Source organism: Dasypus novemcinctus, chromosome 20, assembly GCF_030445035.2.
Source record: "Dasypus novemcinctus isolate mDasNov1 chromosome 20, mDasNov1.1.hap2, whole genome shotgun sequence".
NCBI lineage: Eukaryota > Metazoa > Chordata > Mammalia > Cingulata > Dasypodidae > Dasypus > Dasypus novemcinctus.
The window spans coordinates 47391478-47413364 of NC_080692.1; the positions used below are offsets into that span (position 1 = coordinate 47391478).

A 21887-nucleotide genomic window follows, 5' to 3' on the forward strand; every position below is an offset into this window, starting at 1 on the left:
CCTCCAGGCCGTAGATTGCTGACCTCAGTTTCAGAGGCTTTCCCGCTGTCACGAGCTTCGCAGCTGTTTGCTCTGCTCCCTCCCCTGAGCTACTGATTCCTCTTTAAGCGTTTATTTTAACTAGATTATCATTTAGGGGTGTCAATGTGCTTTGTAATTTCCCACATGTACAGATTTCCTCTAGAGTGAGCTTGGGGGAATCAAATATGAACACAGTATTCCAATTTCCAGATAAGGAAACTGAGGCTTGGCTTGAGTCACATCTGCTCCCTGGATTTACACTTTAAAAAAAAAAAATTCAAGGATGCTAACCTGGCCTCGTGCTTCCTTTTCTGTATTTCAGAGGGACCTGGAAGAAGAGCAGAATAAGGGCTTGTTTCTTGATGTACATTTGACCATAAGCAGAATTTGGCATTAACTAAGATGGGATTACTGCAGGATAATACATCCAAAAATTGTCCTTCAGAGGTGGGTCTTTTCTTTTCCTTGAATAGACATTAACAAGGGCAGGGCCTGTTACCTCTAACAAATAACAACTCTTTGAAAACTACGTTTGGCTTTTTGGATTTTTATGTTCAAATGGAAGATTACATTAGCCTGATAAATTTCTTAATGTATGGAGAAATTCCCTAGAAGAAGCAAGGGGAAATGGTTGAAAACGTCTAGAGTTTTGTTTCTGGAAGAAAATTACTTTTTGCTTATTTAGTTTAATTATTCAGTATATCGAGGAAAAGATACTTCACAATAGGACAACTTGTAAAATAATGTTTGTAGTAGTAGAATTGCGGAGGAAGCCAAGCTGCTGTAAGAAGGAGAGCCCAAAATTCAGTGGCTCAGGGAACAACAAAGTTTACTGGTCTCGCAGGTCCGAGTCTGAGATGACTCTCCAGGCTGGCGGGCACTCAGCGGGCGACTGGCGGGCAGGGCTCTGCCGGCACCGTTCGCCCCCATGGTGCTCCAGTTGTCACTATGTCAGCGGCTGATTAGGGCAACAGAGGGAGAGTCTGGGCCAGGGATTTCCTCCTAAGCAGGCAGGGCAGAAGTTTCTCTAGACACTTGTACTCGTATTCCACTGGCAAATACCCAGTGGCCACAGCACGCCACAAGGCAGATGGAAAATACAGCCTCTCCTCGTGCCCAGGAAGAGGAGAATACATGCGGTGGTTGGCTGCAGGCTCCCCCCTTCTCTCTGACTGTGAATTACAAATGACCAACAATAGCATCACAATGTCTCTAGAATATTATACAAACAAAATAAAACATAAGAAATAAACAAGCTATTTTTTCCTATTATGAAAATATCCCACAAGGTAAAAACCAAGGCAGGCCTCTTTGATTTCATGTCGCTACATCAAAAAGATTTTGGTTAGCCAACAAAAAGAGGAAATAGCCAACTTAAAATAAATAATGTTCTAAAATGCTGAGAATTCCTTTTCTCATGGAAACAATGTTCTAAAAATGGCCAGTTTCCAAAGTTATCTTAAAAGGGCTAATTTACCGCATGTGGTACATCTGCAGTGAAAAGTAGTGGACATTAATACTGTACTAGCATCCACAATGGAAACACACTAAATTAGAAATAATTTTTAAAATATCCCTTGAATTAGAAAATTAAGTTTACTTAGAAAGGGATATGGGGAGGGGGGAAGAGGGAGAAATAAAAGGCTTTAATGGAAAGCCAAAGTGAAACTTTCAAAAGCATCCTGGCAGTGGTTCATCAGTTTGAACCCACTCTTCAGGGTCTATCACCAGCAAAACACCAATGCTTATCAGCCATGAATCACAGGTAAATTTCTGGAACAAAAATGGGAGGGAGAAAATAAAATAATTATGCAAAGTATATTTTATAGAGAAACCGTGAAAGAACTGGAAGGGATAAAGAGAGAAAGAAAAGGTTCCATGGGCTGTGGACTTGGCCCAGGGGTTAGGGCATCTGTCTACCACATGGGAGGTCCGCGGTTCAAATCCCGGGCCTCCTTGACCCGTGTGCAGCTGGCCCATGCACAGTGCTGATGCGCGCAAGGAGTGCCGTGCCACGCAGGGGTGTCCCCCGCGTAGGGGAGCCCCATGTGCAAGGAGTGCGCCCTGTAAGGAGAGCCGCCCAGCGCGAAAGAAAGTGCAGCCTGCCCAGGAATGGTGCTGCACACACGGAAAGCTGACACAACAAGATGACGCAATGATTCCCGGTGCCGCTGACAACAACAGAAGCGGACAAAAAAAGAAGACGACGCAGCAAATAGACACAGAGAGCAGACAGCTGAGGTGGGGGTGGGGGTGGGGGAGGGGAGAGAAATAAATAAATAAATCTTTAAAAAAAAAGAAAAAGTTTCCATGTGTGCATGCCTCTAAGGCTACCCAAATGTGTAAAGAGAGAGAAGCAGAGAAGGCAAGAATACTGAAGCTAGGTAAAAGGGACAGAGTGGACATGAGCAGCATCTCAGGGAGATGGAAGAGAAGACTGGGATTGCATTGCCCAGGTCCAGCCACAGGGATCTGGTTATTGCCTGCAGGGAGGGTCCCACCCTGGGAGGGTGCCACGCTGGGAGGGGAGGTGCCAGCGATCCATCCAGCTTAGGACGCTTGTGGCACGGGGAACGCAGGCAGTGACTGGCCTCTAGCTTTCTTTAATTGGCGCAAGGCTAATTCAGGGTTCAACATTAAGAAAAACGTATCAAAATGCAAACTAGAAACATCTTCACATCAGAGGATTCTCAAACTAGTCTGGAAGAAACAAAAAAAGATAAATGTGAACAGGGACCCAATGAATTGATCCAGCCTTAGCTGCTTTGCATCTTGCCACACACCTTCGTGGTTTTTAATTTTTATATTTCCAGCTGGTTTATTTCAGTTCGGCCTAACGGTCCTGCTGCTTACAGCTTGGCTTCTGAAGAGCCTTGCTCCAAGGGAAGAGGCAGCCCTGAGCAGCTGGATCCGGGATAATTCCTGTGTCTTAAGGACGTGCAGGCGAGCCTGACGGTGCAGCCCGCTGACGCTGAGCTCGCCAAGGGACACTCCGCTCCCTCGCTTGGCAACTGCCCGGACTAGCATGAGAGCCGTGGCATCAGGGACTAGCATGAGAGCCGTGGCATCTGGGACTAGCATGAGAGCCGTGGCATCTGGGACTAGCATGAGAGCCGTGGCATCAGGGACAGCATGAGAGGCGTGACATCTGGGCGGCTCTGAAATGGCCTCGGGGGTTTTCAAACGTCCTGGGCTAATGGTGGCAGGGCCAGCAATCAGGCGTCACCTGTCACCTCGGGGACTGGGCTAAAGCCCGCAGGTGGGACACGGCCTTCTTCAACTCCGGGGAAGGAAGCAGCCTTTGAAAACAGACACAGTTGCACCTTGGCTCCAGACTCCTTCATCAAGCGCCTTCTGTGGTCTCAGAGCCTGCTAAAGCAATGCCTCACGTGTCAGCACAGCTCCTCTCACAGCTGTCTCCTAGCCCAGCTCATTGCATCATGAATTATCTTGCGGAGAGCTACAAGCTGACAGGACAAGAGAGAAATGTGTGATGCTTAATAACAACAACAACAAAAGCCCTGGAGTTGTTTTTAAAAAAATAGTTTGTATTCTGTCTCGACTCTTGCTTCTGACCTTCATTAGCTGCATTGTCTTAAGCCAGCCACTGACATGGTTGGATTTGATGCCTCGGCTGGAAAACGAAGGGATGGGAGGAGATGAGCTCTAAGAGCCTTCCAGCTCCACAGGCCAGACCCAATTTTCAAGCTTCAGGGGCGCCAGGACCGACCGGCGCGCCTCACGCCTGCGCAGTCCCGCCCCGAGCGCGCTCCGGCTCTCCCTGCGCGGCCCGAGGCTGCCCGGCTGCCGGCCAGTGCGGGGAGCCCCGCGCCCGTTTCTAGGCGTTTTGGAAAGGCTGCCGTGAGACTCTCGAGACGTGTCGCATACGATCTGGCCACCCTCAGCCGACTTTGTCGAGGGACAAACAGGCATTCACGGCCACACCCGGAAACCCTTGGAGGGCGCCCCTCCAGCTCAGCCCCTGCCCTGCCCCACAGAGGCCCTTCACGGCGACGACGCCAAGTCCAGGCTCAAATCTCAAACGAAACGCTGATTTTTTATTTTCTTATTTTTGTCTTAAAAAATTTGAGGTCCCCATATACCTCCCCACCCCCCTCACCCCACTCCTCCCATAACAACCACCTCCTCCCATCATCATGGGACATTCATTGCTCTTGGTGATGATTTTTTTGAATGACATTAAAGACGGCTGGTGTATCAGTCTTTTCAGTAGTAATCTCTGAGTGAGGACATTGGTTGGCAGAGTGGAACAGAAACAAGTTCATGAAAGAAACATTTCTGTCTAGTATTTGCCCCCCGGGGGCTAACAGCCACCTCTGAGGCTGGTGGTCCTCTCTGAAGCGTCATTTGGTCCCTGGGGCCCCTGTCTTTCATGCATCTCCTGAGAAGCTCCCACATTCTACTCTTTGTCCTACCAACGATACTATATTAGGGAAAGCATCCAACCTGAAACTTGTGGTATCAGTAACAAGACTGTGCAAAATAGCTCGCACCGACCGGGGCGCGGTTAATCTCTCAGTTGACCCTACTGAGTGGACACTCATTATTATCAGATTCAGAAACTCGGGCCCCAGCCGATTAAATCAGCTGCCCGTCTCCACTGTGGACAGCGAGGCTGCACCCTTCACAGCTCGTGTGGAGCCTTCTGCAGGGGAGCCAGGAGACGAAGAGGGCGTGCAAGGTGGCACGTGGTAGAAGACTTGGAGTAGTTTTCATTCTCAGATAGACTACCCTTTCTTAAAGAACTGTCCTTGCCGAGGTCTCTGAAGAGAAATCTGAAACTTGCTTCTCATTGGTCCAACAAAAAGACGGCTCACGCACCTCCCAGGGCAGGTAAGAACTGGACGGGCTGCTGGGGAGTGGGCACGGAAGAGCACAAGCGCTCCAGGAGCCCGCCCGAGCTCCAGCGGCAGAGGCGCCCAGTCCTCAAGCTCGCCGCACCTTCTCCTCTGCCTGTTTTATTTCCATGTATACCGTGGAATTTGCGGGTCATCTGTAGCCTATCTTCTATCTTTTTTAGAAATTTGAATTTCAAGCCTTCATGTTAATTCTGCACTATCTTTAAAATATATCCTAAAGACATCCTTGAGCTTTCCCAATAAAATATTTATGTGCAAAGTCGTTCCTCTTGCAAATCACCACTTCTTCCCCTTTCCAACTCCAGCTTAATGGAAATATAATCATTCAAGTCGCCTCTCTGCGACTGACATTACCTTTGGCCTCTACTGAGTTCCTTTCTCCACACGGCTTTCAGGCTCGGGCGTTCACTGCCACAGCCTGGAATTGTAGCTCCTGTATTCCCTTTTTGTCTTTTTTTTTTTTTTTTTTTTGGTTTGTTTAAATTTTTCTTCTAGTAACTCCTTTTTTATCCCTTCCTTTGCACCTGCATAAAATGACAGGCTAGACCTCGCATCTAGTAAGACGCCCACAATCTGATCACAACTGCTCTTTTACTACAAAACAGAAGGGGAAAAGATAAAAGAAAAAAAAAAAAGAGAGAAGGGAGACTGACATGGTGTCCACCTTTGATTTAATCCCTGGTAGTTGGAGTCTAGTAAATAGTGTTTTTGTTTTAACCAACACTCCCTTAGGGAATATCAGATGCTAAAATTAAAACAGGAAGACAAAAAACATCTCTGCCTGGAGGAGAAGAAAAAGATTTCCTTTCCTTGGTTCACTCTCTGAAACTACCCAGAGCTGAATCAATTATCTACTTCCGCCTCGAATCACTGGGGTATTGTGCAGATTTTTCCTTCAGTTTGACATCTGTCATGACCCCTATTAGTTTGTGGCGTTCTTGGTTTTGAGAGCCAAGGGGCAAAAAAGTAACAGGAGGCTACTTTTTCATATGGTATCAACTTTGTTCATTTGCTCGATATAGAGCTCTGTGACTAATAGAGCTTGCTGGAGAATGACTTTTTGGAAACCAATACTCAGAAATTGATATGAAAATTGAGTTCTAGGAATAAAGTCACAGAACAGAGTATAAAAGAGAAAAGAAAATTCTATTCACTGAACATTACGTTCCAAGTGCAAACCTATCTTAAAACCCTATCTTAACAATTTTACTGGAATTTTTTAGTTGAATTTTGATCTTCTGTCGGGTGATTATTAGAACTGGAACAAGCCTATTCTGACATGTCTCTTTTCTTCTAGTGCCACCAGTTACTCTAATTTGTGATTCATTTTCAGAATGTTAAGCTAGAAGTGACACGAGGTAACCTCATAAGCTATTGCCATTAGAACAATGCATCCCCACCTGGAATTGTGGCCCTCGTGGAATTAACACAGTCTTGTGGGGGGAGCACAGGGAGCAGTAGAAGCGGGGAGGGGGCTCCAATCAGCAAAGCCAGATCCCCCGATGAATGGGGTGCAAAGGGGAGACACCACCATCAGGTCATCTGCCCAACACACCCAAGGTCCCAAGGCTCATTGAAGTAGGAGAATGCTCACTGAAACCAGTCACGACTAAATTCCTCAAAATATTTGGATAAAGATTTGTTCTTTTGGATTCACAATAAGATGGCAGACACCACTTTAAAGAAAGAAGCAAAACCCCTGTTGAAAAGTGATTTTGAGACTTGCTAAAATAGACCGAGCTCCAACAGGAACTGGAGAGTGAGGACAGAGCGAAAGCTAGCTGCTCTCCTGGCTCCTTTCTCCCAAGCTCCAGGGGATTCTGGTAGAATGGCACTGCTATCCGAGGGAGATGGCTTCGGGAAGGGACTTGCTATTTCTTTCCTACAAGCAGTTCCACTAAGCCTTGAAGTTGGCAGTGGGTTGGCTGGGCCATGTGGAGGAAATGAAGGCATGCCGGGGATTGTGGGTTCCTAAGCAAACACGGCTATTCGAGAGGGCCTCTTCTATCAGAGCTTTTCGCTTTAAACCACTGACAAAACTGTTCAGCCCAAGACTTCTTTCCGCATCTCCAGGCTGCCGCTCGCTCACTTCATTTGCAGTATGCCTGCACTTCTCTTAGTCCCAGAGTGCAGCTTGGGTCACTTCCTAGGAGGCCCCCACCTGGCAAAAGACACAAAAGAGCAGGAATGTCCTTTAAAATGCATGCCGTTATCTCAGGCACAGTTACCGTGGGCTCTTCTAATTTGCTCATCAGCTGAGCAATCATCCTAAAAGAGGACGGTAACTCATTTGTTGGGTGGACAGTCCACGACGCAGCTTTAAGCTGCTGGACCTGCCCCGATCCTCAATCCCCCTCCTCTTCACCCCAGACACTTCGGCACCAGGAGAAAGGAAGCGGCCTAACCCCAACGCTCAGTTACAGGCTCCATCTGACCTGTTCCCCTGGCACCACCCATGTCCCTCTACTCCTCATTCTCTCAGCTACTTTTGATTCTTGTCTCGCTCTTTATATATTGCAGTAAGATTCTGACCCCAGACTTCCTAGATTTGAACACCAATTCTGTCACTATCAGATGACAGAATCTTGGGTAGTTTCCTTAATCTCTTTATGCCTTGGTTTCCTAATGGGTAAAATGTGTATAATAGTACCTACCTCACAGGGTCGTTATTAGGATTTAAAAAGTTAATACAGGGAAGTGGATGTGGCTCAATGGATAGAGCACCTGCCAACCACATGGGAGGTCCAGGGTTCAAACCCTGGGCCTCCTGACCAGTGTGGTGAGCTGTCCCATGCGCAGTGCTGATGCGCGCAAGGAGTGCTGTGCCATGCAGGGGTGTCCCCCACGTAGGAGAGCCCAACGAGCAAGGAGTGTGCCCCGTAAGGAGAGCCACCCCGTGTGAGAAAAGCACAGCCCACCCAGGAGTGACACCACACACAGAGAGAGCTGATGCAGCAAGATGATCCAACAAAAAGAGACACTGATTCCCGGTGCCGCTGACAAGAATACCAGCGGACACAGAAGAACACACAGCGAATGGACACAGAGAGCAGACAACTGGGGGGAGGGGGGGAGAAAAATAAATAAACCTTTAAAAAACAAAGCTAATATCTGAGCAGCCCATAGAACAATGCCTGGCACACAGTAAGCAGTAGGGCAAAATAGAAAATTATGATTATTGGCTTTGATGGAAGTACCTTCTCACCTAAGAGCTTCTGGATATAACAATAATATTCATGTGGTGGACACTGTAGTAAATGCTTTACACCTTATTACATTTACTCTTTTTTTTTTCCCTCTCCCCTTCTCCCCTGCCCTAGATGTCTGTTCTCTGTGTCCGTTTGCTGTGTGTTCTTCCGTGACCGCTTCTATCCTTGTCAGCAGCACCAGGAAGCTGCGTCTCTTTTCGTTGCGTCATCTTGCTGCTTAGCTCTCCATGTGTGCGGCACCACTGCTGGCAGGCTGAACTTTCTTTCATGCGGGGCGGCTCTCCTTACGGGGCGGCTCTCCTTATGGTGCACTCCTTGCGCGTGGGGCTCCCCTATGCGGGGGACACCCCTGCATGGCACGGCACTCCTTGTGCGCATCAGCACTGCGCATGGGCCAGCTCCACATGGGTTGGGAGGCCCTGGGTTTGAACCCTGGACCTCCCATGTGGTAGGCGGATGCCCTATCCATTACGTCAAGTGCACTTCCCTCCATATACTCTTCACAACAGCCCCTTGTGCGCTACTGATATTATCCTCTCATCCCCTTATTATTATTTGCTGATAAGAAAACTCAGTTCAGAGAGCTTAAATCACTTGCTCAGGGTCATCTGGTCTTAAGAAGCCGAGTCAGGACTTGAATACAGATCTGTCTCGGTAACTTTCGATTCCAAGGAAAGCTTAAGAGTGCTCTTATGAAGAGCTGCCTCACTGCCCGTGCAGGGCCAGAAGGCTGGGCTCTGCAGGGACTGGAAGGGAGGGTCTTTCCTCGAAGCTAGCAGGACGAAGACAAGGGTACCATCAGCTTCGCCAGGTCACCTTCTCCTTCCCACTGTGCCACGTGGCACCCATCTGCTTTGCCAGAACCCCTCATCTGAACTCGTTCTTATTTGAGTAAGTATCAGTTAGCTTCTCTTCTCCTAGATTAAAAAAATTTCGGACTTTCTTCTCTGCCATCAGGGCCTGCGGTAGCCAGGACCTGCCACTCCCGCCCTGATCTGCCCATTCTCAGTTGTCAATGGATCTTCCTTCAGTGTCTGCAGTGGGAGGTCTGGGGAGAATGAAGGGCCAGGGGAAGGAGGAGAAATGTCCCTGCGGTGCTGGGGGCAAACCGCTCACTGCTTTGCCCCCCACTCTGTACCTCCTCTGGAGCCCCCGTTTACCTCCTTCACCTGCACGCTGTACCTCAGGGCCTTCAGCCAGCCAACCCGGGGCCGCCTCGGGGGCTCCCCTGCAAGGCAGGTGGTCAGCAACACGCCTTCTTCCCCAGGACCCGCCAGGAGCACCCATGCTGGGCGTAGCTGGTGGAGCTGTTTCAGACAGGAAGGGGACTGGCATGGGGAGGAGTTTATATCCTCACCGCCCCCCCCATCATATTTAACTGTCAGACTATTTTGCAAAAAGTCCCAGAAGTTGAATGTCGATCATACAAAAGGTGACAGAAAACTGTGGCTCCAAAGGAGGCCAAGGAAGATAGAAATCCTGATGGGGGCAAAAGATCTTGGCTGAAGTAGATGAGAAGAGATGAAGGGGCAAGCACATTTCCAGGGCCAGTGGAAGGAGAGACGGGGGGAGTGGCAAGTGGCCCTTGGACGTGAGCCACAGGCCCTGTCCGAGGGAACCCTTCGGCCTGACTTAACCCAGGGAGCCCTGTGTCCACCCTCAATCGCCCTGACATCCTCAGTTCCTTCCCTGCCAGCTCCCCTGGCCTCGGTCCCAGAAGCCACCCCAGCTGCCAGCGCATGGCATGAAGGGTAGGTAGGGGCGAAGGGGCCTGCAAGCCCACCGCCAGAAGAGCCCCTGTGCGGCCGGCATCCCCGGCTGTGCCCCCAGCACCTCTCCCGGGGGCAGGGCCAGCTGCGCTTGGCCTCCGCAGCCCTGCTGGTGGCACGCTTCAGCTGTCGTCCGACCATGGAGGGCTGGGAAGGGTGCTAACCCACCCCGGGCTTCCCCGCGTTGGGGTGCCCGCCCAGACCCCTTCGGGGGCCGGCGCCCATGCCCTGCGGAGTGTGAGCCTTAGCTGCTGACCAGCTGGCCCCCTGCAGAACTGCCCTTGCCCCCACTTGCCCGGGGGTGACCGCCCCCCACATACGTCGCTGTGGGGCAGTTGCTGCTCCCGCCTTCCCCCGCTGTCAGGACTCCGAGAGCACATCCTTGTCTAGCTTGGTGCCCCTGCTCTTAGCATCCCCCCCCCAGCCCCCTTTCCCTGAGACCACCCCTAAGTCCCTTGCACAGGAGTCCCTCCTTCAGCCTCCGCGGCCAGGCAGCCTGAGCTGAGGTCCACGTTTATTCCGCGTCCTGTCTAAAGAGCACCCGGCCATCAGGAGGCCCTTTAGGAATGCTACCCACTGGCTCTTCACTGTCCCCAAAGCAGGCATTCCCTTCGCTGGGGAGACCGAAGGGGAGATGAGGAGCAGCCTGCCTGGACCCCCAAATCAAACTGGGTTGCACAATCTAACCCAGGTTAGAACGCACCTGGCCCATTCCTAGTACGTTCTCCAGCTGACAGGAACACATCACATCCTATCAAATCACGAAGGAAGATTTATTCATATTCTAAGACAATCTTTTTCTCACTATAGAATATGAAAAATGATTGATACTTATTAAAGTAAGTAGCTATGCAGCATTTAACAAATTTAACACATTTGTTCCAATTCTTAGAAACTCGGCTAAATGTACCAATTATTCTTGCGATGATAGTATATATCTTAAAATCATTTTCAGTTGTTGGCCTTTTTTCTGTGAACTGTAAATTCTGCTCTTGAGGTTGGTCAGGTCCCTGATAAGGAGGCTCCGGTTAATCTAGCAGTGTGATAAAACAGAGCAGATTTCCAGTGTGCAATTAATAAAACCATAATTAAATACATGAAGGCGAAGTAGAACATAATTTAATTTTTCTGCTATGATTCAAAAGTCGTATCAGGGGCATCATTATAAACCTGCACTAGAGTACTGCAGGAGTGTAAGGAGACTGGTGAGTGGCATTCAGATTGAAAGAACGCTAGACAGACCAGATTTTAATGCAGGTATTTGCAAAACATCTGGTACTTCATTCATTGTTTTCCTTCAACCTACTTACCCAACTACAGGCTTTTACAGCACCTATCCTTTGCCTACCTTAACCTCAGCTGATGAAATCTATTCTTGTAGCCTACAGTAAAGAATCATGACTTTTATTTTTTTGTCATTTATTTTATTTTTTTATTTTTAAAGAAGCTTTAGATTACATAAATGTTACTTACCATGACTATTAGATTTTCATAGGATTATCCTCTCAAATCACTTCCACTTAAATAAGGATACACTCAATTGAAATTCTATTTCTGAATGTATTTGGATGTATTCTTTTAGTATGTCTTGTAGTTCCCATTTATAGTTTATGCTTTCTTTTCTTTCCATTCTGCACTTCATTATTTAATAAAATGTTATTGATCGCCACCATCATCTTGTCAGATTACTGAAGGGACTTTTAAGTGGGTACTTTTGATTTGCTAATTAAACATCTTATTTTTTCTTAGAAAGAAGAAACTATCATTAAATTAAAAGTTCCTATTGATCTGAAAACTGTTGGTTGTTTCTAAAAAGTCCTTTTTCACACTGGTCAAACAAATGACATTGATAGATCTCTGCAGTGTTTCAGTACGTATGCAAGATTTCAATTCAAGAATAAGAAAGAATACCATATTTACTTGCTTAACACAGTACTGAACAGGAAAAGAGACATACTATTTTATTTCATTTTTAAAAATAGTTCAATTTAATAATTCAATAAAAACAATTCAATAATCCTACTAATGTGGGCATTTATTTCAGAGTCCTTTGCGTCTTACTGTCTTCATTCTCATAAAAAATACTGTAAGATACAGACTATTATCCCCCTTTAAATAGGTGAAGAAACCGAGGTTTAGGAGACATTTTTTAAATTGGCTTGAGGTCCACCAGCCAGTATGGGCTGCAGAGCGAGATCCGAAGAGCAGGCCCTCCTCCCGGAGGGAATTTCTCCTGAGCACGGAGCACCTATAGTGTGTGAGGAGCTGTGGCAGGGTGAACATCAAAGACAGATCACCTGGCAGGCAAATCGACAGGGTCAAGTGTTTCTTTGAAAATAACTCCTTTATCAGTATGTATCAATACAATTGATTTGTTAAAAAATAACTCCTTCTTTCGAGTTTTAAGAAGGCTAAAATTTTCAGATACAAGGATTTTCAGTCATTTCTGAACTACTTGCCAGAGCCCCAACTGCTGCACAGCACAGTCAAAATGGGAATGTTAACACCACTTAGTAAAGGCCATGTCAGCCAGGCCTGGACTAAGCGCTTTGCAGGCATTATCTCGTTTGTACCTATTATCATCTCCACTTTACAAATGAGGAAACTGAGGCACAGAGCAATTCCGTGATTAGCTGGCCCCACGGCCAGGAGGAGCTGGCTTCTGAACTTGGGCCGTCTGCATGGAGGTTATTCACAGGGAAAACCTGGTGCCTGGGGTGGATCTGTGTAGCTGGCAGGAGCTTCTGAATGTACAGAAGAGGCTCGAGAAGCCTAAACCCAGCAGCCTTCAGGAAGTTTCCAGGACCTGAAGGAGAGCACACACCTCCACCTGGGGAAGGTTCTGGCTAAGACCTGGTCCTGTCCCTCTGCTCCTTTCCTGGAAGCCAGTCTAGACAGACACTTTCAGGTAGGGGGCTCGGCGTTTGGCCAGACCAGCTGTGTTGAAGGTGCTGCTGGAGGAGCCAGAGCCGTCGCTGGCCTGCACTGGGGCCCCTCTGCTGCCTTCCAACCGCCACCCCCCAGGGCCCAGCTGTTCCAGCTCAGCCACACCCGGCTGGGCCCACAACGCGCCAGCTTGCAGCACAGCTCCCTGCCAGCGTGGGGAGCAGAGGCCTCCAAACTGGGGGCTGCAGCAGCCTGCGCCCTGGGACTCTCCGCTTGGCTCGCCAGCTCCCAGCTGGCCCCTCGGTGCCTTCGGTGTTGAACCAGGCAACCATTCCACCTTCAGTTCAGCAATGCAAAGGCACTGAGTACGGTCTCCTCCAGCTTCCGGGGAAAGACCCGGGTTGCAAGGAAGGGTCTGGAAATGCCGCCCTCTGAGTTTCCTAGCCACAGTCTCTTCTGTGATCCACATAGTCTTGGAAGAATCATAATTGTTACCTTGAGGGGCAGGGGGTAGCAAAGATAATTAGGCTTCTGGCATTCAAGGGAGAATGCAAAATGCCCAAAACTGAACTTTGAATTTTACCCCCAAAATTCTGCTCTCCCCCAGTCTTCCCCTCCCAGTTGACAGCAACTGCATCTTCCCAGTGGTGCAGGGGAAACCCTGAAAACCTCTTTGACTTTCTACTTTCCTTCATGCCCGCGATGGTCTGAAGCTGTATGGGCCCCAGAGAAGCATGCTCTTACGATGACTCCATTCCTGTGGTGTGGACCCTTCCTAAGCAGGTTCTTTCGGTGAGGAGGATCCTAGGTGGTGACCCACCTCATGCAGGGTGGGTCTTAATCCTATGACTGGAGTCCTTTGTAGAATGACGTTCAGACAGAGAGACAGCCATCGAAGCAACAAAGCCGGGAAGGGAACGGAGAGGCCAGCAGCCGCCGCCATGCTCCCTGCCATGTGGCAGAGGGCCCGAGGCTCATCAGCAAGCTTGAGTGGACATTTTCACAGCCTCCTATTTTATTTCTTTTTCCTGCAAACTTATCAGGAACACCAAGCTAACTGGAAACTTGGTGAGACAAGTCGAAGAACTCTAAACGACCCCATTTGTAAGTTACTAAACCTTAGGATGAAGAGAATTATACAGGGGAAATAAATATCATTGTATTTTCTTCTAAAAAAATAGGAAGAAACCCATATGAGGGCAAATATGTATAAATTATTAATACAACAGTTCCGTTAGTCAGCACTTTTTCAGATTCCTCCTGCTAGTAACTCTTAAGGATTTCCATGATTTCCTACCCCTATTAACACACCATCCTTCTTTAAAAGTCTAGCGTCTCTCTTGTTTCTCTTTCAAGATGCACCAGCTTCGCGGTGGAATATTAGTGTTATACTCTTTCATCTGAAATGCTCCTTTTTTCCAGCCTAGGAACAGTATTCATGTCACCTCCTCCGTGAAGCTTTCCTTAACCTCCTTTTCCCCAGGCAAAACTCATCCTTTCCCTAAAGGCGCACTCACAGAACCTTATATTGCCCTTTTTCAGATCTATGTTAGCATGTTACAATTTTTCGTTTATCAGCTGGCAGCTGCGTTTGGCTATCGTTAAGAGACCCGCTATTTTCCTCTCATGTAAAACCAAGTCAAAGGGAGGCAGTTCACGGTTCTTAAAATGGCTCCTCTCATCCTTTGCTCCGATTTCCTGAGTGCTGGCTTCAAGGTTGCCTTGATGGCACAAAATTGCTGCTGTAGCTTCAGCTATCATACTCCTGTTCCAGGCAGGAATAGGGCTTGAGTCAGCCCCTTCACTCCACCACCAGTGACACGCGAGTAAGTTTCCCTGCAAGTTCAACACAACAAATTCCATCCACATACCACTGGCCTATACTTAATCGCCCCTATCTGCAAGGAAGGCTGTGAAATGAAATTCTTCAGCGAGGCACAATATCAGGTTTCAGTTATTAAGAAAGAAGGGGAGAAAGGGAACAGGGAAGACAGCCAGCATCACCCGCCTCATTTTCTGTTTTAGTGTATGTTTCTTTATCTGGATTGTCAGCTCCTGGAAAGTTGAGATGACGTCCTATTCCTTTCTGTAATCCCAGCACCTAGCACAGTGGCATCAGACCCACTCAACTGATGCTTATTCTTTGAAAGAATAATGGAACTCTCAGCTGTTACAAGGTAGAAGGGAGGAGATTAAAGATAGATGTAACAGGTGAGTGAAACATTCATTTATTCCATTTATATTACCATTTATTTGTTTGTTCATTTAATTGTCATTTCAACTAAGGTTAAATGCTCCCAGCCTAAGCAGGGCCCTGTGTTAGGTCCCCATTGTGTGGGGACACAGCAATGACACATCAGAGTCCCTGGCTTTGAGAAATGGATGGAGTGGGGCAGGGGGAGCACAGTGAAGGCTCCACTAGTAAATAAGCTATTTCCAGGCAATGTGATAAGAGTACTGAGAAGGGGTCCTAAACCACCATGAGAGGTTAGGGAGCTGCAAGTAATTTATTAGGGTGGAACACAGAGGGGGGAAAGAGAGTAGAGAGCAGGAGAAACAGAGTCCAAACAATAAAAACTGTTACAAGCTATGTTAAGAACTTCATACTTTATTCTTGCAAGCACCATATACCTATTTGTCATGTCAAAATTTTGGTTTCTCTGGTCCCCTGGGCTTTCCTCACAAAGGAATTTCCCAAAACTGTGTCCCTGATGCATTCTGACTCATTGATGGTCATTCTCTAGACACAAGTTTCCTGGCTAGCCTGAGTTCCGAGGGCCCTGCCTGCATGGATCTCGCATCCCATCTTACGAGGCGATATTCCCTGAGGGACCAGTTTGGAAAATGCTAGTCTCTAGACACATATTTCCCAAATTTGGCACTATGGCTCCACTGGCCACCATAAAACAACTGCCAGGGATTTCCAAAGAAAGGGATTTATCCCCAGGAATACAGATGTGAACCAGCGTTTTTTGGTGTGTGTATTAACACTTGGGTAGCAGTTACATGGGTCATTGGATAGAGGTTTACCTGAGATAAGTCACTGACGAAGCAATCTTAGAGTCAAATCAGTTATCCCAGAAGTAACGATACTTCTCATCTCTTCCTTCAAATAACTAGATTCAGCTCAATCAGTTCATAACATGTATGGCTAGAAATGTATCTACATCAATTCCCTATCTCCTTGCCTAGCGTGGGGAAAGTGATGTTCCTCTCTTTCCCTCTCCAATGAAACCAAACCATGTCTTACTGACCTCTTTACAATAAAAATAATAGGTATTATTAGCTGAGCACCTACTCTGTACTGGGAGCTTGATGGTTTCAGCCATTCTCTGTTTCTTCACTGTAATAATCCCGTGAGGTTTAGGCAGGTGAAGCAACACTAAGTCTGTCTGCCTTGGAAGCTTTTGTTCTTTCCATGAGCCATGAGGCCATCATGAGCCATGAGCCATGAGGCCATCAATTGTTCCCTTCATGGAACTCTTTCCTTCTATCGCTTTCAAGACACTTCTTCCAGGTCCCAACTACCTCTGTGACCCAGCCCTTCCCACTCTCTGGCTGGTACACCCCAGGACTTTAGGACTTGAGTGTCAATTCACACACTCTGAACAGGCAATCTCACTTTCTCCATGATCTCGAGTCTTCCTCACATGACAGCACTAGCCTTTTCCCTCTCCCCTGAGCTCCAGATGTCACTTTCTAATGATCAGCTCGAACTGCAGAAACTTCTAAACCAGTCTGGATCCATACTCACCACAAGTTCTGATGTTCTACTTTGTAGAGGGCTGCAAAATGGCCCCCAAAGGGAAGCAGCTATGGCTCAACTGATAGAGCATCCGCCTACCATACAGGAGGTCCAGGGTTCAGTACCCAGGCCCTCCTGGCCCATGTGGTGAGCTGGCCCACATGCAGTGCTGCCACACGCAAGGAGTGCCATGCCACGAAGGGGTTGCCCCTGCATGGGGGTGCCCCATGCACAAGAAGTGTGCCCCACAGAGAGCTGTCCCGCACAAAAAAAAAGAGCAGCCTACCCAAGAGTGGCACCGCAAACAGGAGAGCTGATGCAGCAAGTTGACGCAACAACAACAACAAAAGCAACAGTTTCCCAGTGCCACATGACAAGAATGCTAGTGGACACAGAAGAACACACAGCAAATGGACACAGAGAACAGACAATGGCGGAGTGGGGAGAGGGAGGGGAGAGAAATATATAAAATAAATCTTTAGAAAAAATGGCCCCCAAAGATGTGCATATCCTAATTCCCAGAACCTGTGACTATGCTACTTTATATGGTTTGTGAGTCCACCAAAGGGGTGCTGAGACAACGTGCCAGAAACCTGTCGGCTTTTATAGTGGGGATTTATTTGAGGGTAAAGCTTACCGTTCTAAGGCCAAATCAGGGTATCAGCAGAGATGCTTTCTCAGTCATTTTCTATTGAACCCAGTATGTTGCCACTTGGTGAAGCAAGATGGCCGCCGATCCTGCCAGGTCTCTCCTTCCCCTCTGGACTTCTTCTCTCAGGCTCAGCTGCTCTTTCTTCCTGAGTTCAGCTGCAAGTTGGCATAGGGCTTGTCTCTTAGGGCTTCCTCTCTCTTCTGCATTGGGCTTGTTTCTTTCCAGCCTTTCTCTGTCTCAGTCTTTCTGCACTCTTTCTGATTTCAGCTGTAACTATCAGGCAAAATGGCTCATCTCTCCCTGGGACCTCAGCTGTTTGAGCCTTCTCCTTTGTGTTACACGGTAGGATCAAAAATGACAGAGCTCTCCCTTCCTGTGTCTTAGTGAGTGTCCATTTATATCAGACCTAGCAAGGGGGTGGGGGGCTCATGCCCACTGACATAGTCAAATCAAAAGCCCTAAATCAATCTTAACAGGTAATCTCTTAACTGAATTTAATGTAATCAAAGGGTATCACACTCAGAGGAATAGATTAGTTTACAAACATAGTCTTTCTCTTTTTGGGATTCATAAAATAATCTCAAACTGCCACACATGGCAATAGGCAGATGTGATTAGAGATGGGGTGGTTATTCTGGATTATCTAGGTGGCCTAACGTAATCACTGGAGTCCTTATAAAAGGAAGGCAAGATGATCAGAGTCAGAGAAGGTGTTGTGATGATGGAAGCAGAGGTCAGATAGAGAGATTCAGAGAACCTGAAGGACAATATGTTGAGGGAAGCAAGCCAGACACAAGAGGACAAACACTGTACAATTGTGTCACTATGAACCAAATACATTGGGTAACATATTGTAGGATCCAAAAAAAAATTTATATGTATCCAGTACATTTGCAAGATCTATGTTTTTATTCAAGTGTGTTTTCTTTTTAATCGTTTATATTTTAATTATTAAATATACAAAATAAAGAGGAAGGGAGGGAGGGAGAAAGGAAGGAAGGAAGGAAGGGAGGGAGGGAGGGAGGAAAGGAGGGAGGGAGGAAAGGAGGGAGGAAGGAAGGAAGGGAGATTTGAAGAAGCTACACTGCGGGCCTTGATGGAGGAAGAGGCTAAGCACCAAGGATTTCAGGTGGCCCAAACTGTCCAGGAAGCTGGAAAAGGCAAGTATGGTGGATTGAATCATGTCTCACAAAGACCTCAAGTCTTAATCCCTGGTCCTGTGGGGATGAGCTCATTTGTAAATGGGATATTCAAAGATCCTCTTAAGAAGATGTCAAACTAAAACAGGGTGGGCCTTAATCCTGTATCACAGGAATCCTTGTAAATAAAGGAAATGTGGACATGGCTTAAAAGCCACAGATGGTAGAAAACCATGGACAGCTATGTGACAGAGGCAGGGACTGATTGCCAGGAGGCTACCACCAGAATCTACAGATTTCAGAGGAGGGAGGGCCTGTAGACACGGTGATTTCTGACTCTGGCCTCCAGGTCGTGGCCCAAGACACTTCTGTTGTTTAAGCCAAACTGTGTGCTGTATTTTGTTATAGCAGCCCTGGCAAACTACGGCAGCAAGGAAACCAGTTCTACCCCAGAGGCTCCAGAAGGCCCACTGCCCGGCCGATGGCTTGATTTGAGGCCTTATGTCCAGAACTGTAAGAAAAATGAATCTGTGTTCTTTTAAATCACAAAATTAGTGGTAATGTGTGACAGCAGCAACGGAAACTAACAACATACTTCCTAAAACATCTGGCGCTGCCCTCCCCTGTCCAGTCCTCCTGCTCTCCACGTAGGCCCTCTCCGGATTCTCCATGTCTCTGAATCCATCCTCTTCAACTGCTTTCTTAAAACAAGGTTTGAAGTGCATGGATCCTGGCCAACGAGGTTACTTTCTGTGGATATAATCAGAGACCAGAAGGAAACCTTGTTTACAAATCCTGTCAAGAACATTTGCTGTGATCTCAGAAGGGCTTATCAGATGTGACTATAGCTAAGAAAGCTTAAAACAAGTTGTCCTAGCACTGAGGAAAGGTGGCATTAGCATGGGGGCTGGGGTGGGAGAGAGACTGTTCCGGGCTTATCTAGTACCGGGTGGGGAGGTCCATCTCCTGACGCTGACAGCCGCCAGCGGGCACACCCGGAGGTGGAGGTGGGGTACCTCACCAGGTGCCTGGGTCCTGGGAAGGGGGCTCTCTTGAAGAGCGGCCACGGCTCTCCAATCACAGTGACCTCATGCTGATTTCCATGCTGGACCTGGGAGAGTTGGTTGTCAAGAGTCTGTCAACTTTTTCAGCCCTGGATGAGTGATAAAATCGAGGTCCTGACAACAACTACTTAGTAGATAACTAGATAACTCATTCTACTGGTAAGATCCTGAATCTGTTTAAACATCTCCACAAAAGAGAAATGACGGTCGCAGAGACAGAAGAGGACAGAGCCCTGAGGAGGAAGGAGAGCGGCACTGGCGAGTGCCACGGAGGGCACAGGGCGGGCATTAAACGTTTCCGTTCGATTTGGGAGTCAGGCGGTGACTGGTGTAGCTCGGGGGTGAGGACAGACTGGGAGAGGCTGACAGGGGAGATAGGGAAACGCCGAGGTGAAGGCCAGACGGCTCGTGGAGGAGGGTCGAGACGGGTGACGGGTGTCGCGCCCTAGAAGCCGCCCCTAAATAACATTCCCTTAGGTTTGCGTTTGGATCACAGAGGACGCGTCTCGTCCCCAAGTCCTCCACAAGGTGACGAGCCAAATTTGAGTCTCACCATCTCTCTCCTCAGCCCACCTCTGAGGCAGAGGAACTAAGGCGCTGTGGAAGGTCAGGAAACACAAGCAAGAGGCAAAGCCAAGCTGCGGAGCAGATCGACTCAAGCCCTGAGGGGGGGAGCTGTCACCGCCGTGCTTGCTCTCACGACGGAAATCAGTGCCAGAAGCTTCCTGGCTTCTCTGCCACTATCTTGACCCCATCTCCGCCCAGATGAGCAGCAGGGCTGCGCGGGGGCTTGGGGGAACACAGGCCTGGACCGGAGGCCGCGCTTGGTCCAGCGGCAGCAGGGACCGCGGGCCGTGAGCACCAGGGCGGCCGCGGAGGCCCCGGCACGGGCGCCTCCCGCCGCCGCGGCTCCCTCAGGCCTCGCTGCTGCCTGTCACGGTGGATGCGCGGAGGCCCGAGCGCGTTCTCAGCCCGCGCGCCCGGCTCGCCCAACTTGGGCCCTCGCGCCCGGCTCCCGCGCCGCGCTCGGCCTCGGTCCCGCCGCGGCGCCGAGGGGGGACGGGAACCACGGCGCTCGGGGCGCGGCCGCTCGGCCGGGGGACGCGCCGGCGCTCCTGAGGTGTTTGGTTTCAAAACTCGCGCCTGTGGAGAAGCCTCCGCTCCTCCCGGCGGCCGCGGCCCGGGCCCGGGGGCGCTGGCCGTGAGTGTCCGCCAGGCGCCGACCTCCCCGCTCGGGGCCACGGGGTGTCGGGGCCACAGGCCGCGGCGGGGGGCGGGGGGCCCAGCCGTGGGGGGCGGGGCGGACGCGGGGCCGGAGCGGGCAAGAGGGGGGGCCCGGGCCGAGCGCGGGGAGGGGGGGGTGCCGTGGGGGGCGGGGCGGACGCGGGGCCGGGGCGGGCAGGAGGGGGAAACCGTGGGCGCGGACCGTGGGGACCGGGCCGAGCGCGGGAGGGGAGTGCCGTGGGGGGCGGGCCGGACGCGGGGAGCGGGGCGGGCCGTGGGGGGGCAGGGTCGCGGGGGGGGGGCAGGGGGACAGTAGGGGGCGGGCCGTGGAGGGGCCGGGCCTAGTGGGCGGGCCTAGTGGGGGACCCGGGGTGCCGTGGGGGGCGGGCCGAACGCGGGGAGCGGGGCGGGCCGTGGGGGGGCAGGGTCGCGGGGGGGGGGCAGGGGGACAGTAGGGGGCGGGCCGTGGAAGGGGCCGGGCCGAGGGGGGGGCCGGGGTCCGTGGGGGGCGGGCCGGACGTGGGGGAATGGGGCGGGCCGAGGGGGGGGCCTGGCCGAGGGGGCGGGCCTAGGGGGCTCCTGGGGAGGCCGTGGGGTGTGAGCCGGACGCGGGAGCGGGGCGGGCCGGGCCGAGCTGAAGGGGGGCCCGGGGGCCGTGGGGGGCGGACCGCGCGCGGGGGGCGGGGCGGGCCGCGGGGGGCCGCCCCGCGCGCTCCCACAATGCCGCGCTGGCGCCCCAGTTCCGTTAGCAGGGCTGGGCGCGCGGGCGCGGCGGGCGCGGGGCTGTAACCCGAGCGCCGCGCCGAGGGGGGGCGCCCCCGCGCCCGCGCAGCCCGCGGCCGGCCCAGGGGCGGAGCCGCCCGGCCCCCGCCCGGCCCCCGCCCACAGGCTCCGGCCGCCCAGTCCGCCGCGGCGCTCGGCGGGCGCCCGCTCCGCGCCCCGCTCCGCGCCCCGCACCGCGCCCGCACGCCCGCCGCGCCCTCCCGTCCGGCCGCCGCGGCCCCGCCCGAGGCGCGGGAGCTCACCTGGCCCCGCGGGAGGCGCGGGCGCGCGGCCTGGGGCGCCGGCGGGGGGCGCGGGGCTGCCGGGCGCGCGCGCCGCCGCCACCCCAGCGTCCCCGCCGGGCCTGCGGGCGGCGCAGCGCGACCCTGAGTGAGTATGAACTTGGCCCGGGCTCGGGGGTGCCGGCCCGTCGGCCCCGTGCCCTTGGCGGGGACTTGGAGGCCACTCGAGCGGGGGAGGGAGCGCCCCCGGCTTCTGGTCGCGGGCCGGGGTCGACCTCCGCCGGGGGGCCGGGC

General features: G+C 50.9%; 1 protein-coding gene and 1 long non-coding RNA gene across 3 annotated transcripts in view; one reads left to right on the forward strand and one right to left on the reverse strand.

Annotated features, from left to right (window-relative positions):
• Nucleotides 1-18072: 18072 nt before the first annotated feature.
• On the reverse strand, nt 18073-20187 carry LOC131274744 (uncharacterized). Its single transcript, XR_009182023.2, has 5 exons — nt 19919-20187; nt 19323-19412; nt 18897-19051; nt 18750-18812; nt 18073-18313 (listed from the first exon to the last, which is right to left on the reverse strand). It is a non-coding gene; the product is annotated as an uncharacterized lncRNA (long non-coding RNA).
• A 160-nt stretch (nt 20188-20347) lies between these two features.
• RASSF8 (Ras association domain family member 8) overlaps nt 20348-21887 on the forward strand; it is a 133484-nt gene continuing 131944 nt past the window's right edge. The window contains exon 1 of one of the 2 annotated variants that reach the window (XM_058282923.2): nt 20348-20566. The gene's annotated coding sequence lies outside the window, so the exon portion shown is untranslated. Of the gene's footprint in view, nt 20567-21670; nt 21742-21887 lie in introns of those variants that run through there. The other variant, XM_058282921.2, reaches the window with a different exon arrangement.